The following is a 22638-nucleotide window of genomic DNA, read 5'->3' on the forward strand; positions in this document are numbered from 1 at the left end:
CCCTTGTCACAAAGGGAGACAAGTTCAATCTCAATCAATGCCCAAACGGAAATATAGAAACTCAAGAAATGCAGAAGATTCCCTATGCATCAGCTATAGGGAGTCTAATGTATGCATATATTTATACGCATTTGGATATAGTATACATTGTTAGTGTGTTAGACAGATACTTAAGCAATCCTGGAAAGGATCATTGGAAGGCAGCTAAAAAAGTGCCAATCATATGTGCTTTGCAAGTTAATCACGTGAGTGATGGCACGTGTGACTTGACATATAATCTTTGTACTTATTATATTTTGGCATTTATCACTTTATATTATTTGTTGCATATATATATATATATATATATATATATATATATATATATATATATATATATATATATATATATATATATATATATAGTGATATCCTTGGATCTATGCAATGAGAATCGAATCATGATAAGATCACGATAATAGGACTGATTCGTCTTTAAACACATATTCAAAATAATTCCGATTATAGGTTATTCGAGAGGGATATCGAGATAATCGAACATACTGGTATGTTGTATACCCGTCTATATGATGGATGTAACTGGTCTCATAGTTACTCAAGTGGGGATACTAGAGATATAGTACAAGTGCTCATTGGAGAATGAGTTAATTGACTGATCTGCTTACGGAATGCTGAATGGTTGATGATGCCTTATTGTCAGACAATGATTCTATTGTCCCAATGGTGTATTTAGTCCTTAGATTTGAGACTCCAAAGATATCCTGTATGAGTGCTCCACTCTTTGATACCAGACTTATAAGTTTGAATGTCCTAGATATAGCACAATTGGTCATCGGGAGTGATAGTCAATCTTACGAAGGCTATTGAGTGTCGATATAAGATCATCCACTCTCGGTGTCATAAGAGAAATATCCTATATGTTCTTGTTCAGACAAATCTCTGGCCAGAGTCATTCGGATTGAGAGAGAAAGAGTTCTCCGGAAGAATCCGATTAGAGCGAGACTCGAGTAGAAACCGTATGGGTCTGATAACCCCATGCCCGATATACAGTCTCTGGGATATTAGATGGATGAGGGACTATAAGTACATGGTAATTGAGGACATATAGGTCCAATGGATTGGATTCCCCTATATTGTCTGGGGACTACAACATAGTGGCCTGGTACATCCGTAGTTGATGAGTTGAGTGAATTATTATGGAGATAATAATTCATTGAGCCAGAAGGAGTTCTGATAAGTATAACTCACGGCCAGCTCGATATTGGGCCTAGACGGTCACACATATATGGTAGGCATTACGATAAGTAGAGGTTCAGATATAAGATATCCGCTAGAGCCCCTATCTTATTATATATCCAATAAGCCCCTGAATTATTGGATCCTATGGATGAGATCCAATAAGAACCCATGAGAGATTATTGGATAGAGATCCACTAATGTAAGAGGTTTGGGTAGTTGAATGGAGATCCAATACCCAATGGGGTAAGATCCATTAGGGTTAAGTTGACAGGGGACCTCTATAAATAGGAGGAAATCAGTGGTTCATAGGCTAGAGCCTTTTGTTTGCCTCTCCTATTCTCCTCCCCCTCTCCACCTCAAAGTAGGCATAGAGTTTTGAGGAGCATCATCGTAGCCCTACTGTGTGAATTACTACTAGAGAGGAGGGCTTTTAACATCCTTCACCCTCTTTTAAAGATATGCAGGGATTCAGAGATATACGATCTCTCTAGGTAACATAATCTATTTCACATGTGGTTTTCTATTTTGTGGATTTTTTCGCACCAATCTTCGCACGATAACAAACATATCTTTTGGAATTAGGGATTTTATTTTATGTTCTTCCACTGTGCGCATGTGATGTCGCCCCCAAGATTTTCCAACAAAGAGACATGAGATATTTAAAGAGGACAAAAGATCATATGCTCACATATAGGATATTAGACCATTTAGAGATCATTGGGTATTCTGACTCCGATTTTGTTGGATGCTAAGACAATAGGAAATCTATTTCAAGCTACATTTATATGTTGGCTGGTGGGGTGATTTCATGGTGTAGTGCCAAGAAATCTCTTATTACTTCTTCCACCATAGTAACAAAATTTGTAGCATGTTTTGAGGCATCTAATCATGGAATTTGGCTGAGGAATTTTGTCACAGGGTTAAAAATAATACAAGGGACTAAAAGACCACTAAAGATATACTGTGATAATAAATCAACTCTTTTATACTCCAATAACAATAGGAACTCGACTAAGTCAAAGTATATTGACATCAAGTTCCTAGTTGTGAAAGAAAGGGTACAAAGTAGACAAATTTCATAGAACACTTAGGGACAAACTTTATGTTAGTAGATCCTCTCACAAAAGGTATATCACCTAAGGTCTTTCATGAATATACTACTTATATGAGTATATTAGAATTTAAGAAAACTTTAATTTAGTAAGAGTTTGTCATATGTTTGTTGTATGTTCTGAGCTAGATTCTATATTTGTATAGATATTTTTGCTGGTCATAGGTGCTCAACAAGCCAATCATGTGAGTGATGACACATGTGATTTAACATGTAGTCTTTTTACTTATAATTATTTGGTATTTTATCACTTTATATTACTTGTTGCATGAATATATTATGATGTCCATGGATCTGTGCAATATGAATCAGATGGTGATGAGATCATGATAATGAGATTGATTTACCTTTAAATATAGATCCTAAATAATCTCAGTTATATTATCGTGACATTGAAATAACCGGACAGACTGATGTATTATATACCCATCCATTTGATGGATGCAGTTGGTCTCATAGTTGCTCGTGTGGGGACATTAGGGATACAGTGTAGGTACTTATTGGAGAATGAGTTCACTGATTGATTTGCTCATAGAATGTTGGATGGTTGATGATGCTTTATTACCAGACAGTGATTTCATCATCTAAATAGTTATTTGGATTGAGAGAGATAGAGTTCTCCGGGAGAATCCGATTAGAGTGAGACTCATATAGAAACTATATGGGCCTGATAGCATCATGCTCGGTATATGGTCTTTGAGATATTAGATGGATGAGGGACTATAGGTATATGACAACTGAGGATAGATAGGTCCAAAGGATTAGATTCCTTTGTATCGTTTGGGGACTACAATGTAGTGGCCTAGTACGTCCGCAGTCGATGAGTCAAGAGAATTATTATCGAGATAATAATTCAATGAGCCAGAAGGAGTTTTGACAGGTATGATTCACGACTAGCTCAATATTGGGCCTAGAGGGTCATACACATATAGTAGGTATTGCGATAAGTAGAGGTTTAGATATGAGATATCCGTTGGAGCCCTTATCTTATTAGATATCAAATAAGCCCCTGAATTATTGGATCTTATGGAAGTGATTCAATAAAAGCTAATAAAAGATTATTCGGTAGAGACCCACTAATCTAAGAGGCTTAGGTAGTTAGATATAGATCTAGTACCCAATATAGTAGGATCCATTAGAGTTAAGTTGATAGGTGGCCTCAATGAATAGGAGGGAACCAAAGACTCATAGGCTAGAGGTTCTTTTTGTTTAATCTTGAATTTTGATGATGAAATCAATTGATAAATTATTTGATCCAATCTATATGTTGAGAAAAGTGTGTAGGATTAACTACAATAGTGATAAAGGCATAAAGCAAAATGAAGTATCAGAGTCAAGATTGAGATTTCATTGAGAGTTCGAGAGTTCATCGGAAATATAAAGGTTCGTTGGAAATGCTATCGGAATTAACCAAGAAGAAGCTTATCGGAACTCACCAAGAAGATCGTCATGAAGTCTAGGAGCTTGCCGGACGTCCACTGAAAGATTGCCAAGAGATCATTAGAAGTCTGCCGGAAGATCGTTGGAATCTCATCGGAAGAAACCTAGACTTACTGGCTTTGTTTTGTTTAGTGTATGCCTTAAAAAATCATAGTTAGCATATAATTAGGGTTAGGTTTGGGAGGTAATCCCATTAACCCTATTAAGGCCAATTGGTCTTGTAACTAGACTGGTTTGGGTCGGATTCAAGGCCTAAACAGGTTGCTGAACCTTGTTAGGTGGTGGCACCGCCTAGGGTGGGTAGTGGAATCGCCTGAGGTTTACCCTCCTAGGTGGTGTGGGTAGTGGTACCGTCGACAGTTAATGATGCCAAGTGGTGGTACCGCCTTGTCAGGTAGTGGTACCAATAGAGCTCAATCTCCGAGGCTCTATCAAGCGGTAGTACCTCTAGACTGGGTAGTGGTACTATCCAATGTCAAAGTGTCAGGCGGTGGTACCGCCCAGTACTGGAGGTGGTACTGCTAATACCTCGGAAACCCAAGATGAGATACTTTTTAGTTCCAATTTTAAAGCTATTAGGGCCTATAAATACCTAACCATTTCCTGCATGAAAGGGTAATAAAGTGCAGTCATAGTGTGAAAAAATCTTGGGTGTAAAAGTGTTTGAAAAGTATAAAGAGTCCTCCTCCTCCCTCTCTTTATTTTTGTAATCATCAGAGAAGAGGTATGAGGCTTGTAAGGGTTATCTCCTAAACCCATGAAAAGGAAAAAGTACTGTAAAGTGGTGGTTGGTCTTTGCCTATTGAAGGAAGACCATTAGTGGATGTTGCTGACCTCAATGGAGGAGGAATCAGAAGTGGATATAGGTCATAATGACCAAACCACTATAAATTCTGGTGTGTTTTTTCTTACTGCTTATGTTCTTTACTTGTGTTGTATTCTATTTTACTTCATTACAAATTATCCAATCCCCTCTTCTCTACTCACTTACAAACTTATTAGAGCCAAACATCTTTTCAAAATGGTTCTCGTTGAACTAAGGTTTTTTCATCGTACGAAGTTTCCGAAAGCACTTAAATTAATTATTTTTATCTACTGCACTAATTCCACCCCCCCCTCTCCTCTCCCCCCCCCTCTTGGTGCTATTCTTGATTCTAACAGTTGGTATCAGAGCAAGGTCACTCTCATTTTCGTTTGAAACCCAAGAGAGATGGTATTTGCTAGCAACCAAAAGGGTTACTCAATCATATGTACACCCATGTTCAATGGGATGAATAACACATTTCTATAGATTTTAAGTTATGGAACATTGTGAAAAAAGGCTTTCAAAAGTCTTTTCTTCCAATGAATGATTAGAATGAGTTGGAGAAGAAGACTTTCTCTTTAAATGCTAAGGCTATGAATGCCTTGTTTTGCGTTTTAGATAAAAATGAGTTCAATAAAGTATCTATTTGTGAAATGACTTTCAATATTTGGCAAACACTCGAAATCACTCATGAAGGCACTAGTAGAGTAAAGGAGTCCAAAATAAATCTTTTAGTCTATTATTATGAATTGTTTCAAATGAAACCAAGTGAGACCATTGGAGACATGTATATCTAGTCTATGGATGTCGTTAATGGACTAAAAGTGCTTGGTAAAAGTTTTTCTAACTTTGAACTTGTTAATAAATATTGAGATCCCTTCCAAAGAGTTGGGACCCTAAAGTAGCGATCATTCAAGAGGCTAAGGATTTAAATAAATTTCCTCTTGAAGAACTTATCAGGTTGTTAATGACCTATAAGATGACTTGCAATGCTCATGAAGAGCTTGAGAATAACCTTCCAAAGAATAGGAAGGATATGGTGTTGAAAAATCTTAGGGGATGACATCACATGCGTAGCGGAAGAATAGAAAATAAAAATCCCTAATTTCCCAAAGATATGTTCATCGTTATGCGAAGATTGATGCACAAAAATCCATGAAACTTAAAAAAATACGTATAAGATAGATTGTGTTATCTAAGGAGATGGTATATCCCTGAATCCCTATAGATATCTAGGAGAGGGTGAAGGAGGTCAAGTGCCCTCCTCTTTAGCGGTGATCCATACAGTAGGATTGTGACGATGCTTCTCAAAACTTCAAGCCTGCTCTTAGGAGGAGAAGGAGAGGAGAATAGGAGAGACAAACCAAAAAGTCTCTAGCCTATGAACCACTGATTCCCTCCTATTTATTAAGGTCCCTTATCAACTTAACCCTAATGGATCCTGCCTTATTGGGCATTGGATCTCCATCCAACTACCCAAGCCTCTTAGATTAGTGGATCTCTATCCAATAATCTCTCATGGGCTCTTATTGGATCTCATCCATAGGATCCAATAATTTAGGGGTTTATTGGATATCCAATAAGATAGGGGCTCTGACGGATATCTTATATCCGTACCTCTACTCATCGCAATACTTATTATATGTGTGTGACCCTCTAGGCCCAATATCGAGTTGGCCATGAGTCATATCTGTTAGAACTCCTTTAGGCTCAGTGAATTATTATCTCTATAATAATTCACTGGACTCATCGACTACAGACGTACTAGGCCACTACGCCGCAGTCCCCAGATGATACAGGGGAATTCAATCCATTGGACCTGTCTATCCTCAGTTAGCATATACCTATAGTCCCTCATCTATCTAATATCCCAAAGACTGTATACCAATGTTAGGACCCTTTTTCAAGCTTTGAATTATGTTTATTGAGTCTGTTTAGTTCAGTTGTTTATTGAGTTCAGTTAGAGTCAAATAGAGGTTTATTTATTATTAAGAGTCCATGTCCTGGTGGACTCTAGGTGGAACTCTATAAATAGTGATGTAACCATTTCTTTTAAGAATCAATCAATCAATAAAATATTATTCCATTTTGTGGATAAATCTTAGGAGGCCGATCCCTCAAGGAGGGCCAATCCCCTCGAAGCGATCATTATCATTCCCTTTTTTCCCCTTTCTTCTACGATAAGACCTTAGGGTCTTATCAATTGGTATCAAAGCAATGATAAGACTTTAGAGTCTTATCATTTGGTATCAGAGTCGTGATAAGACCTTAGGGTCTTATCATTTGGTATCAGAGCAGCGATCCTCAGCATTCTCGTTGCAGTTCATTGTTAGAACCCTTGCAGATTCTAAACTTGGGGTTAATCTTTTTAGGGGATCGGCTTCCTTGGAACTCTATAGGGGTTCCTCCCTCTAAGTTGCTGCTCAAAGGCTGCAGAAAAGATTCATCTATTGCTTATCAAAAGAGGAGGAATACATGGCCATTTATAAGGTTTCTAAACCCTAACTCCTAATAGGACTCCTACTCAAGACTCCTACTTCTAACCAACTCCTAATAGGACTTCTACTCAAGACTCCTATTCCTTTACAACTCCTAATTCTTCTCTAAGAAACAACCTCCTAACCCTAGCTGGCCTCTTCACCTCTTTAATAGGGGTCGGCTTAAGTAGGTTTTACATGAATGTCCCTCTTAATTAGGATTCTCCTAGCTAGAGTCCTAACAGACCCGCCCTCTTCAAATCAGCCTTGTCCTCGAGGTTGACGATTCATGAATTTTGGGAATTTAATCTTCAAGTCATTATAGTTCTTCCAAGTGGCATCTTCTGTTGGTAGGTTCACCCACTATATTAGCACTTTAGTAGTGGTTCGTCGTCGTCGAGTCACGATCCATCGATCAATAATGGTACTTGGCTGGCGCTGGAGTTCTCCTTGGATAGTCATATTTAGTGGGTGGCTTTGGGCTGTCTCCAAGCACCTATTTACAACTTTTGTCTGGCCATCGATTTGTAGGTGATATGTTGTACTCCTTTACAATTTAGTACCCTGCATATAGAATAATTTTGTCCAAAATCTGCTCGTGAAGATACAAGTAGAATTTATCATAAACACAATGCGTCCCTTATAGTGTAATTTTTTTGAGTCCCAATTATAATGAGCCATGGGGCTTGATGCTTCCTCCAATTTTTTTATAATCTTACTAGTCTCTGAATCTTCCTGCCATTCCATCTTAATATCCTCAAGGAATTCGTTAGTCGGAAGTGAAACGGCCGAAACTTCAACTTGCTCGGGTAGCTGCGAAAGCGCATCTGCACGAACATTCTCTTTCCTCTTTTTGTAAGTTATTTCATAATCAAATCTAAGAAATTTTGTTACCCATTTTTGTCACTCAGGGGATGATATCTTTCGCTCCAAAAAGTACTTGAGGCTTTTATCGTCGGTTTTAATTTGAAATCGTCGACCAATCAAGTAGGGTCTCCACCTCGTTGCTGTGTGCACAATGGCGAGCATCTCCTTATCATATGTTGACTTATTTTGATGGGAGGGAGATAATGCCTTGCTAGTGTATGTGAGTGGTCGACCATCTTGCATGAGAACATCTCCCATTCTCTCTCCAGATGCATCGGCCTCAATGATGAAGGGTCGGTTGAAATCTGGTAGCGCTAGCACCCGCATCGTCATCATGGCTGCATTAAGTTTGTCGAAGGCAGTGGAGGCTTTGTCTAACCATTGGAAGGTATCATTTTTCGGTAGAGAAGTGAGTGGTGCACTGATCTTTCTATAGTTTTTCACGAACTTACAGTAGTAGCCTGTTAAACCCAGAATGCCATGTAGCAATTTTATGTTCCTCGGGGTAGGCCAGTTTTGCATTGCTCCAATTTTGAAGGGGTCCACTGTCACACCTTTCTCTGATATGATATGCCCAATATATTCCACCTTTTGTTGAAGAAAGCAAAAATTCGTAGTGGTTGTTGTGTGTTCGAAAGGCGATTTTCGATATGACTTCTTCGTACACTCGTATTTGATGATACCCGGATCAAAGGTCCAGCTTTGTAAAGATTTATGCTCCCTTTCATCTAGCAATTCATCTACTACTGGAATAGAGTATTTATCCTTGATGGTTATGCCATTGAGAGCTCAGTAATCAACACATAATCGCCATATTCCATCATTCTTTCGTATAAGGAGCACCGGTGAAGAGTAGGGGTTGCAACATGGCCGAATAACTCCTGTTTTGAGCATCTCTTTTACAATCCTTTCTATTTCATCCTTCTAGAGATGTGGATACTAGTATGGCTGAGCATTTGCTGGAGATTTTCCTGGAAGAATCGTTATATAATGATCATGCCGATGGGTAAAAGGTAGGTTGCGCGGTTCGTCAAATATATTTGAAAATTCAGCAAGCAAAGGAAGTAGATTTGGATCTTCAAATTTTGTTAGCTCTCCCTTAGTTTACTACTCAAGTTGTACCAAAAAGCCATTGCATGCTTTATGCAAAACCTTCTCCATTTGTTGTTTGCAAATCGTTGTTACGTCGCCCCCACGTTTCCGGTTCAGTATCACCTGTTTCTCCTTACTGTAAAATTTCATAATTAGTTGCATAAAATTCCAAGAAATATCACCTAATATCATCAATAATTTAATTTTGAGTATGGCCTCATGATCATCAAGAGGGAGAAGGAAGAAATATGCAATTATCTCTTGGTAAGGCCTCATGATCAGCAATAGTTTCACTTGCGGGCGCCTACGATCATACTTCAAAATCCAACCATCGGCGGCCTTAACGTCAAACCTGCTGCAATTTTTGATAGATAAAGCCATCTGGATAGCAACCATACTGTTTAGAAAGTTATTAGTACTGCCCATGTCGATGAGAACAGTGATCGGTTGTTGTTTGAGAAGGCCTCCAACTTTCGTCATTTGCGGGTTTGAGTAGCCGGCTAGTGCATGTACCGTAACTTCGGTCGGTTGTGGCTCTTTTTCTGCATCTTCTTCTTCATGTTCAAGGCTCTCTTCTGGATATTCAATAATCTCTTCTTCTATTGGTTCAATCATAAGAAGTCTCCCTTTACTACTGCGATGCTCACGGCTCCACGGCTCGTCGCAATGCCAACATAACCCTTTCGTATATCGCTCCCGAAGCTCTTCTCTTGTTAACCTCTTTGGTGTAGGGACTCGGTCGATAGTAGGGGGGGCTAAGGGCTTCAATATTGCTAGTTGAGGAGCGACCCTAGTCCTCCGAGCTTCATGGTTCAGTTGCTTCTCTTGATGTCGTGCGAATGAGATGGTTGCCATAAGCGTGTACGGTTGTCGTTCTTTAACTTCTCCTCGGATCTCCGGCTTCAAGCCCTCAACAAAGGTCCTCAATAGCTATTTTTGAGACCAATCACAAGTTTGATTAGATAACCTTTCAAACCTGGTTTGGTACTCCTGAATGGTGGAGGTTTGTCGGATCTTTGCTAGTTGTTCGTCAATATTCTCGTAATCCGTTGGTCTGAAGCGGATCAACAGTCCTTCTTTGAATTGTCACCATGAAAGGACTCTATAAGTGTGTTCAAACTAGTCAAACCACTGTATGTCATCCCCTTCAAGATGTATAGCTGCAATTTTCACCATAGATGCGTCCGTGTTTTTGTGGTACCGAAAATATCGCTCCGCACGCGAGATCCAACCAATCGGGTCTCCTTCTTCCCATCTAGGAAAATTTACCCTCATGCATGGATAGTTGGGGTCAGTCATAGAGCCTCCCCTCCCTTGGAACTCATCTCTTCGGGCCTGGTGTGATTGGGCAAAGCTCTCTCCTTGATATGATTTTTTCGGGCTTAGTGGTCGGCCCAATCTAAGTTCGATAAAGAGCGTTCGAATCTTATCCTCCATTCGTGCCTCCAAGGCTTCGAATTTAGCATTGATTGCCTCCTTAGATGCCATAGTATATGCCTCCAAATCTATGCTGTTAAGATCTCTCTTTTGTTGTTAGGTTAAAGGCATGTATAGGTTGAGAGAGGTGATGGTCGAAAGGGTTGGTGGATTGGTGAATGTAGGCTACGGTTTACGCTTGTTTTGTGGCTATTTTAGGTGCAGTTTGAGGGTGTGGTTTAGTGGAGTTTTAGGGCTATGGATACAAGTTTTGGATCTATGGTAGATGGCAGCAAAGGTTTGATAGAAATCAGTGGAAGTTGCAGCAAGTATGTGCTGTCTTGTAAGAGTAGAATTATCGTCAAAGAAACAATGGTTTCTCGATGTAATTTCTACCAAAAACTTGAGAGAATTGAGGAGGGAATTGATAGCAAAATCATAGTTTATATGATAGTAAGGATGTCTAATTTAATCAAGAGAATTTCAGCAGTATTACAGCAAGAAAATTGGTGCAAGTTGCAATAGCAAAATTGTCATCGAAAATTTTTAGCGATTTACGATGAAAATTTGCAGCAACACAAAATCATTTTTAGAGATGAATTTCTCAATAAATCAATCTTAGATGGAAGCCAAGATAATCTATGAAGTGTATAAGAAATTTTATTCAAAAAAGATTACAAATAGATGGGTTAAAGCAACAATATGCGGCTGAAATTTTCTGCAGCAAATATTTTCAAGTGTAGTAGATTGGACATAAAAGATCAGTAGTTTATATTGAGAATTTTTCGATGAAACCAAATGGAAACCCACTATTAGGAAGTGTCAAAGATGTCATAAAAATTTCGTAGAAATTTGGATAGAAAAAGAATAGTAGTAAGATCAAATAGATGGTGCTATGCGGCTGGAATTCTGCAATGTATCTTTCGTCGTAGAGATAAAAACTTTGTGATGAAAAGTTTATGCAGCAATATAGGAACAATTTTTTTAGAATTTTTGAATAAGGATAACTAGATTGCAGCAGCAGTAGAAAGGTAGGAAACCAGAACCTATTGTAATTCACGGGGAGATCAAAGGATGATCCGTGGTGGTGGAGATGATGGCGGAATTTGGCGACGATCTTTTAAGCAATTGTGGGAATTGCTTTGGGTGGCTGTGGAGGGTTGATGGATGGCTGTGGAAGGGTAGCGAGATGCCAAGAATGCTGCTCTGATACCAGGTGTTAGAACCCTTACAGATTCTAAACTTGGGGTTAATCTCTTTAGGGGATCGGCCTCCTTGGAACTCTATAGGGGTTCCTCCCTCCAAGTTGCTGCTCAAAGGCTGCAGAAAAGATTCATCTATTGCTTATCAAAAGAGGAGGAATACATGACTATTTATAGGGTTTCTAAATCCTAACTCCTAATATGACTCCTACTAAAGACTCCTACTTCTAACCAACTCCTAATAGGACTTTCTACTCAAGACTCCTATTCCTTTACAGCTCTTAATTCTTCTCTAAGAAACAACCTCCCAACCCTAGCCGACCTCTTCATCTCTTTAATAGCGGTCGGCTTAGGTAGGTTTTACATGAATGTCCCTCTCAATTAGGATTCTCCTAGCTAGAGTCCTAACATTCATCATCTCAAAAAAAAAAAAAGGGAAGAAATAAAGAAAGAAAGAAAGAAAGAAAGAAAGAAAGAAAGAAAGAAAGAAAGAAAGAAGAGAGAGAAGAAGAAGAAGCCGCAGCCACACACCCCTACTTCCCTTGCTTGCGGCCAGCCCACCGCTGGCCATCGCTGCTCTCCAGCCAGTGATCGACCTTGCCCCACTTTCGGCCATAGTCCACCGTGGTCGTCGTCTCCCACTCGAGTCACCACCGTTGCTAGGAGACGACGCTGCTAGCGTCTCATCCTGTTGTAGCCTCGCTCCCCTTCTCAACCGCCGCTGCAAGGCAACTTCTTCCCCACCGTCGCTGCTGCTTCCCGGTCGCTCCATCACCGCCGCCCGCCTCCTAGCTGCAACCCTAACTAAGCCCCCCCCCGGGTCACAGCCGTAGCTGCCGGTTGCCACATCCCCTCGTTGCAGCGGTTGCAGGAACAAAGCTTCTTCTGTTGTCGTAGCCCCTCATCGATTGCAGCTGTGCCTTGAGCGTCATCGCCTTCCAGCCGACCCACCACCACTGCCAGCCACCGTGCGGCGACCACCGCTCGCCTCCTAGCCGCCACTCCCCCTAGCTCGGGCGAGAACGACCGCCGCTACTCCCCCTTGCTCTGCCCCCTTGGTGACCGAAACAGGGTAATCCTTTTGCTGTTGCGAAGCAGTCGCCGGTCCTCTTGCTGCTGCGAACGCCGGTTGCCACCACCATCGCCGCTACTGCCCAACCAGCGACGATGCCGCTCGCCGCCCACCTTCCATCGTCGATTCTTATTTTTCACTGCAGCCTCAACCTCGGTAACGCCACTGCAGCCGCCATCCAACAGCACACGTAGCAAGCTCTTGTGCGGCTGCTTCAACCTTGGCAATGCACGCACCGACTCCTCTTCTCAACATCGGCCGCTTTAACGACACCGTCGTGTCCTCAACTGCATGCGATCTCTCGGTGTCATCAACGCCTCCTTCCATAGTGCAGTAGAGATAGAGCAACGCTGCCTTCCATCCGCGCCGTCGCAACCACCGCAGTGATAGACCCTTGGCGACGCTGCCCCCAGCTACACTACCATCACCGCCTCCCAGCCCTCAGCAGTAGTGATCCCTCCACGCAACGACCACAGCAAGCATCGTTGCCTCTCACGCAGCGAACACAACTACATCCCCGCATCCTCACAGCAACCCTTCATTCCAATAGTGCTACCATCGATTGCATCACAACAACAATACCGAGTAGGGCAGTGATTTATACCTTAGTCTTGACACTAGAAACAGGAGTTGAGATTACAGATTTGCAGTCTTATGAAATGACCACTAATAACTCAGTGAAAGTACAAATGGAAGTATTGGAAATTAGAATTGAGAACCAGTTGTAAGAAATACTTAATGATTTCAAAAAGAACTTACCAGAGAGCCTTAGTAAATTTTAACAAGGTAGGAGCTCAAGTTCTACATTACATATATCTGAAAATACTAGAAAAGGGCTCTAAGATTGTGACACAATCTACTCATACATGAAGGTGGATGGACAGCTCGCCAAAATTTGTCAGACTTCTACAGTGTTGGAATATCAAAGTAGGTTTGAAAGATTGTCAAATCAAGCTAGAGATTGGTCGGAATGATAACTTCTAGATACATTTATTGAAGGGCTTATTCCAAAGATTCGATGTGAAGTTTAGGCTCGTCAACCCCGCACTATGATAGCTGCGATCTTATTCGCACATCTACATAAGAAAAAAATCAATAGGAAAAATCATGGAAACAGAAGTGACAACAACCAAATAATCAGTAAGCCACCCGCCCTATCTATTCCCAACCAAAGCCTTGATACCCGAAGACTAACCTAAGAAGAACTCAAGGAAAGATCAACAAAGAATTTGTACTATGATGAAAAGTGGATATGGAGCATCGATGTAAACAAGGGCAACTTCTGATGATTAAGCCAATTGGAGAGGAACCAGAAGCAAAAGAGTTGGACTCCGATCATGAATGTGTGAAAATTGATGAAGATATTGAAGCCATCATACATATAGTGCATGCATTGGCTGGCTACATTAACCCACAAACTATGAAAATCGGAGGAACTTTGAAGCATCAGCCTGTGACTATTTTGATTGATACAGGGAGCACTAATAATTTTATGAACATAAAAGTTATAGCCCAATTAGTCCACCACATTAAAGGCTGTGACATATTCGAAGTAAAGATCACTAATGGATGGATTTTAACTTGTGATAGAAAAGGCCAGGAGTTTCTTGCAACGATTACTACACTGAAAGACCGACCTGTTGCTTACACTGTCAAAAAGTGGAGACTATACTTACTTGATCAATAGGTTGTGATGCGTTGCAGATAGCCTATGACTGTAGTGTTGAAAGAGAAGCTCCCCAAGATTGATGCTGCTCAGCCTTGAGGATAAGGCTGATTTGAAGAGAGAAGAACTATTAGGACCCTTTTTCTGAGCTTTGAATAATGTTTATTGAGTTTGTTTAGTTCAGTTGTTTATTGAGTTCAGTTAGAGTCAGGTAGAGGTTTATTTAATATTTATTTATTATTAAGAGTCCAAGTCCTGGTGGATTCTAGGTGGAACTCTATAAATAGTGATGTAACCCTTTCTTTTAAGAATCAATCAATTAATGAAATGTTATTCTACTCTGTGGACAAACCCTAAGAGGCCGATCCCCTCGAAGTGATCAAGGAGGGCCGATCCCCTCGAAGCGATCATTATCATTCCTTTTTCTCCCTTTTCTTCCATGATAAGACCTTAGGGTCTTATCAATTGGTATCAGAGCAACGATAAGACTTTAGGGTCTTATCAACCAGACATGGTGCTGTCAGACCTATACGATTTCTACTCGAGTCTCACTCTAATCGGATTCTCCCAGAGAACTCTTTATCTCTCAATTCGAATGACCCTAGCTAGGGATTTATCTGAGTAAGAACATATAGGATATTCCTCTCATGACATTGAGAGTGGATGATCCTCTATTGATACTCAATAGTCCTCATAAGGTTGGCTACCACTCCCGAAGACTGGTTGTGCTAGATCTGAAACCTCCAGACCTATAAGTCTGATATCAAAGAGTGGAGTACTCATACAGGACATCCTTGGTGTCTCAAGTCTAAGGATCAGATATGTTAGGATCGAAGCGGCACTAAGAGGGGGGGGTGAATTAGTGCAGCGGATTAAAACGTTGATTTCGACAAATTTTTCGTACGATAAGAATGGAACTTGAAAAGTTTAACTTGAAAGCGTATTCTTAAAGTTGCGCAGCAAGGGTAATAAGGAACTAAAGCAGTAAGAAGATTTGCAGTAATGTAAATGACAATAGTGAAATGCAAACCAGAGATTACGCCGATTTAGAGTGGTTCGGTCAAATGACCTACATCCACTTGCGAGGCCCCTCTTCGATGAGGCTCCCACCTTCCACTAGCAAATCTCTTGAAAGGGAAGGGTAAATACCCCTCTTACAACTCTTTACAAGCGGTTCACTCTCTTACAAATTTTTAGCAAGAATGAAGGAGGTGAACACTAGCAAAATGAAAACAAGATTAGCTAGGACTTTTCTAATGCCTTTCTCTCAAACACTTGCTGCTCAAAAAGTTGTTCTCTCAGCTGAGATTTGAGGGGTATTTATAGGCCTCAAGAGGATTCAAATTTGGGCTTCAAAATTTGAATTCTCTTTGGGTTCCCGCTGTTGGAGGTGCCACCGCCCAGCCAAGCGGTGCCACCGCCCAGCCAGGAGGTGTCACCGCCTAGCTCTCGGGCACTGGGCGGTGCCACCGCCCAGCCCAGGCGGTGCCACCGCCTACAGTGTTTTCAGCCCACTAGTTAGGCTTCAATCTTGCCCCAAACTAGTCCGAACTTGGGCCCAATTGGCCCCTACTTGGGTTATAGGATTAACACCTAATCCTAACCCTAATTAACGTGCTAACTACGAATTTAAAGACAATTTCTAAGCTATTACAAAGTCTGCAAGTCAAGACTTCTTTCGACGAGCTTCCGGCGAACTTCCGGCGGTCTTCCGACAAACTCTCGAAAACCATTCTGCGGACTCCCGGCAAGCTCGTAGACTTCACGATTTGATCTCGGCGAGTTCCAACGAGCTTCTTTGGCAAGCTCCGATCTTTCTTGGTGAGCTCCGTGAACTTCCGACGAACCTTTTGGCGAGCTTCCGAAAAACCCTTCGGCAAGCTCCCTACTCATTCTCGGCTAGTTCCGGCAGCATTCCCGACGAGCCTTCGGACTTCCATAGAACTCTTGAAATCCCAACGAATCTTTCGTGCTTGACTCCAGCACTTTGTTTCGCTTCATGTCTTCATCATTATCGTAGTTAATCCTGCACACACAAGCCAAAACTCTACTCCGATCTAGACAATTATTACAATGCGAATTGACATTCTGTTGCCCGTCACGTCATTGGTTGGCGCTTCGTCCGATTCTTCGGTGCATCGTCCTCTCTTGCGGCTTGTTGCCCAATCGGCGATTGACCTCCGCAACCCCGATATCCTTGGCGCAATTCCGCTCTCTTTGGCCCGATGCCCGACGTCCGAAGCCTTCTGCCGCCCAATACCCTAACGTGATCTCCTCCGGCACAACGTCAATTCCTCCTGCGTTAACTGTCTAATCCTGATCGAGTAGACCTGCATCACTCAAAATACAGTTAAACATAAACATAATTATCAATTAGTTTCATCATCAAAATACGAGATTCAACAATCTCCCCCTTTTTGATGATGACAACTAATTGATGACTAACGGAGTTAACTTTAACTCCCCGGAGTTTAACCAAACTCCCCCTATCAATATGTCATTGATAGAACACTTGGATTATCCCAAATCCAAGTAACATTCGTCACTAGTTCTGATAAACAATTAAACCATCATGCAAATATATAAAATATTCAATTTAATGCATGAAGTCATCAATATACTTCTCCCCCTTCGTCATCAACAAAAAGGAGAAGTTCCTACTCTTATGTGTTTATTATATGGGTTCAAACCATTGCATGAAAAACATAATATTAAATTTTTATCATCATGCAATTTTGAAGATAGAAAATTTAGCAAGTAATGCATCATGCTTGGGACATTCAAGCTATCAAGTTTTAGATATACAAGTTTTACAGCATATAAGATAGCACTTTTGGTAATGTTCAAGATAGCAAGTTCTACATCATGCAAGCTAGCAATATTGAGATGTTCAAGAAAGCAACTCTTGCTTCTTGAAATATGCAAATTGTAAGCTAGCAAATTTTTACTTCCTTTGCAATGTTTGAGCTAGCAATTTTGCTTCCGTTGCAAAGTGCAAGTTAGTATGTTTTGCATCTTGAGATAAACAAGATTGTATTTTTGGTATGCAAATTTATAGTATACAAGCTATCAACTTTTGCACATAAAAAGTTAGCAAAATTTTACATCTTTTGAGATGTGCAAGATGGACTATTTTGCCTCTTTTCAAATTGTGCAAGCTAGCAAATTTGCTATCTAGCAAGTTTTGCTCCCCCTTTGTCAGTGTCAAATAGAAGGGAATAACAATACAATCATGTAATTCATTTCTCTTTACTATAATATTCAAATCATGATAAGGGTAAATAATAAAGATGAAAAATGAATGTCAAAAGACATATATCATTTTTGACAAATTTCTTCTTTTGTAGATAGAAAACATGATAGGAAACAATCTTGATTCAAAAAGAAAACTCAAGTTATAAATTATCAAGATGTCAAGTAGCATGTCATGGTTTACAAAAACAAGTTTCTTGCTAGTTAATAGCAAAAAGAATCTCAATTCATGCATATAAAATCTTATGATTCACATAGAACATCTCCTCTTTTATAAAACGAGAGAATCATGATGAAGAATCTTGATTTACATAGAGTTTCAAAATATAATTATCAATATCATGAATACTAAAAGACCATGAAAATTTTGATAAATATCCTTTTAAATAGAAAACAAACTTGATTCATTCAATAGAAAATTGTGAGAAATCAAGATCATGATTTCAATAAAATCCATTAAATTCAAATCATTTTCATAATCCATGAGATTCATAAAAATAATACAAATAGATTCATCAAAATCAATAATATAGAAAAAATAATTTTCAAGAAGAAAAATGTTCTTCTCTTTTAGTTGCTTCAATTCATGTGATTTATTTCATTCAAGCATGCCTCCCTTTTTTTTTTTTATGTCAAATAAAAACATGTATCATGTTTAAAACCGAAAGTGCTAGATTTATTATGACAAGGATCAATAAGGCACTTTCATTATGGTAAAAAGAAAATCGATAATCTGTAAATTACAAGATTCATTATGCATAATTTTAAAAATCTTATGCATAGAACAAAATCATCAATCATGATATCAAGACATTTATCATTTAAAGCATTCATGATTCACATCATATGCAATACATCACATATATTATCATAATAAAAGGCATAAGTATTGCATGCATCATTCCAAATTATAAATATTTCAAATCATAATGGTATTAATTTGTCAAATTGCATCCTACCATGCATGATCATAACTTTTCATTTGTATGCATCAAAATAATCTCAAGAGTATTTCATGCATGATTTTATATCACCAAATAAGGAATATCAAGAAGAAAATAATTGGTGATGAGATAAACATTTCATGAATATAAGGAATTGTATAAAAAATCATATCATAAGTGTTTCATACATTCATATCATCACATGAAGGAATATAAACAAAAATTAGTGATGAGATCTTACTTCATGAATACAATAAAATTCATATAGCATATCATGGTTTATTAGAATTAGTCTTCCTTTTGGTGAATAGCAAAAAGAGTGGTAGGAGAGCAAGATCTCAATTCATGCATATCAAATATTCAATCATCAAAATCATGAACCATCTAGAAAATTCTCCTCTTTAAATATTCAAAGAGAGAATCATGATGAACATTCTTGGTTTACATAAAGTTTCAAAACATAATTGTCAAGATTATGAATACTAAAAGACTATGAAACATTTCGACAAATCTCCTTTTAAATAGAAAAGAAAATGTTGATTCATAAAGGATTTCATGTTATGAATTTCAAGAGATCAAGATCATGATTTCAATAAAAAATTATTCAAATTTAAATCATCAAAATCATTATCAAAATCCAAGAGATTCACAAAGATGATACAAATGGATTCATCAAAATCAATAAGATTGAGCAAAATAATTTTCAAGAATGTTATCCTCTTTTCGATTATTTCAAAACATATGATTTTGTTTCATTTATACCAAATAAAAACATTTATCATGTTTAAAACCGAAAGAGTAAAATTTATTACAACAAAAATCAATAAGGTACTTTCATTATGGTAAAAATCAATGATCCATAAATCGTAAAAGATTCATCATTCATAATTTCGAAATTTATTAAGCATGATCATTATGCACGACACTAAAACATGGTTTCAAAATGTTTAATATTTTCATTGCACAATTTAATCATCATGCATCATCATATTTTCAAATTCGAACATGCACAATTTCAAAACTATATCTTTTATTTTTCATGCATGATACAAATAAATCAATCATCAATATCGGCATATCATACATGATATTCAAGCATTCATGATAAATCATTTTGGCAACATGATCATAGCTATTCAAATGATAGTATCTAAATGTCAAAATTCATTACATCCTATCATGCATGATCATTAACTTCTTATTTGAATTTCATACATTATTTTGTTTCATCACATAAGGAATATCAAGAAGAGTTATTGGGTGATGAGATAAATATTTCATGAGTACAAGGAATTGCATGAAAATCATATCATGAAAAGATAAGAATAGAAGACACGTTTTGTTTTGAAAAATCTCCTCTTAAATAATCAAGAAAAAATCTTAGGAGATCATGATATAGATAAAATTCATTCAATCTTAGAATAAGATATTAATTCAAGCATATAAAATTTCTCAATTCATTATGAATCATAAAAAGAATTGTGGTTCCGAAATATCACGATTCATTTAGAAAAATTTTCTCTTTAGTGCACGATAAGAAGAAATATAGCAATGATACCAATCATAATTCATTTGGATAATAGATGCTATAAAGAAACATTGAGGATACAAGATCTTGATTTTTATAGAGTAAATCTCAAGTTATAAATCTTGAAAAATCAAGATAAAGCTCATTCAAATTCAAATTATCAAATCAAAATCATTTTCAAGATATTCATAAAAAGATGATAAAATAGATTCATCAAACCAAGAATTTTCAAGAAAAATACTTTTATCTATTTAGTTGTTTCATATAAGTATGCCTTTGTCCTTTTTGTGCCAAAAAAATATATATATATCATCAATCATTTAGGATCGAAAAATAAATTTCTTCATAACAACCATCAAGATCATTATGTATAACTTTTAAAATCTCTTGCATAAAATGGTATTAAAACATTTAATATTTTCATTCCATCATTTTGCATTTTTATTGAACATAATTTTGAATGATTCTAATAGATAACTAAAACTTCTTTAGTTTTAATTTATATGATTAACTTTATCTTAGCACGCTCAAATTTTGTTCATATGTCAAAACCATACATCATGTTTGAAAACCAAAGACAAGGTTAAAAAAAAATCATCAAGCCTTCCATTCAAAAGTCATGCATCGTCATTGAAAATCAATATGGAAATCGTCAAAATACAAATTCTTGCTTCTCAATCACATATATAAGATTAATCTTACTAGGTGTATAAGCATTAGATTTATATCTAACATTTTACTGCATTAACATAACACATGCAATTTTCAAGAAAATTAATCCTAAACTAAATTAAAAATAACTCAAGAAAGTATTATGTAATATCGAAATAAATTAGTGGGATTTTGATTACCTTATTGTTGTAAGAGGGTGAGGCATAGTTTGCCACCTCGCTTTTCTTGATTTTCTCCTCGTCTTCGGAAGAGCTCAATTCATCCCAACTTTTGTTCTTCTTGCGTTCAAAGCAAGTAGTTCTATTCTTTTTGCTTTTTAATTTTTGTTTCATTTGTAGTTTAAGTTCACCATCACTTGAGCTTATGCTCGAGTGGTCTTCATGTGTTCTATGTCCCAAATCCTTCCTATCATTTGGAAGGTTGTTCTCGAGTTTCTTTTTTATCACATTGTTCATTTTGTAGGTCATTAGAGACCCAATAAGTTCTTCGAGAGGGAATGTTTTAAGGTCCTTGGCCTCTTGAATGGCCGTAACTTTTGGATCCCAACTTTTTGGAAGGGATCTTAAGATTTTAGTGACTAGTTCAAAATTAGAAAAACTTTTACCAAGAGCTTTGAGTCCATTGATGACATCCGTGAACCGGGTGTACATGTCTCCGATGGACTCACTTGGTTTCATCCGGAAAAGTTCGTAAGAATGCACAAGAATATTGATTTTGGACTCTTTCACTCGGCTAGTGCCTTCATGAGTGACCTCTAGAGTTCTCCAAATATCAAAAGCCGAGTCACACATCGAAATGCGATTAAATTCATTTTTGTCAAGTGCCCAATATAAGGCATTCATAGCCTTTGCATTTAGAGAAAACATCTTCTTCTCCAAATCATTCCAATGATTCATTGGGAGAGAAGACATTTCAAATCCATTTTCGACTATGTGCCATAAATTCAAATCCAAAGAAAGTAAGAAAACTCTCATTCGAGTTTTCCAATAAGTGTAGTCCGTCCCATTGAAAAAGGGAGGACAAATGAGAGAGTGACCCTCTTGAAAGCCGTAAAGAGCCATTTCTATTTGGGTGTTAAACCAAGGTAGAAAAACGTGGCTCTGATATCAATTGTTAGGATCGAAGCGGCACTAAGAGGGGGGGGTGAATTAGTGCAGCGGATTAAAACGTTGATTTCGACAAATTTTTCGTACGATAAGAATGGAACTTGAAAAGTTTAACTTGAAAGCGTATTCTTAAAGTTGCGCAGCAAGGGTAATAAGGAACTAAAGCAGTAAGAAGATTTGCAGTAATGTAAATGACAATAGTGAAATGCAAACCAGAGATTACGCCGATTTAGAGTGGTTCGGTCAAATGACCTACATCCACTTGCGAGGCCCCTCTTCGATGAGGCTCCCACCTTCCACTAGCAAATCTCTTGAAAGGGAAGGGTAAATACCCCTCTTACAACTCTTTACAAGTGGTTCACTCTCTTACAAATTTTTAGCAAGAATGAAGGAGGTGAACACTAGCAAAATGAAAACAAGATTAGCTAGGACTTTTCTAATGCCTTTCTCTCAAACACTTGCTGCTCAAAAAGTTGTTCTCTCAGTTGAGATTTGAGGGGTATTTATAGGCCTCAAGAGGATTCAAATTTGGGCTTCAAAATTTGAATTCTCTTTGGGTTCCCGCTGTTGGAGGTGCCACCGCCCAGCCAAGCGGTGCCACCGCCCAGCCAGGAGGTGTCACCGCCTAGCTCTCGGGCACTGGGCGGTGCCACCGCCCAGCCTAGGCGGTGCCACCGCCTACAGTGTTTTCAGCCCACTAGTTAGGCTTCAATCTTGCCCCAAACTAGTCCGAACTTGGGCCCAATTGG

The sequence above is a fragment of the Musa acuminata genome, chromosome BXJ1-8 (assembly GCF_036884655.1).
Source record: "Musa acuminata AAA Group cultivar baxijiao chromosome BXJ1-8, Cavendish_Baxijiao_AAA, whole genome shotgun sequence".
In the NCBI taxonomy this organism is placed as follows: Eukaryota; Viridiplantae; Streptophyta; class Magnoliopsida; order Zingiberales; family Musaceae; genus Musa; species Musa acuminata.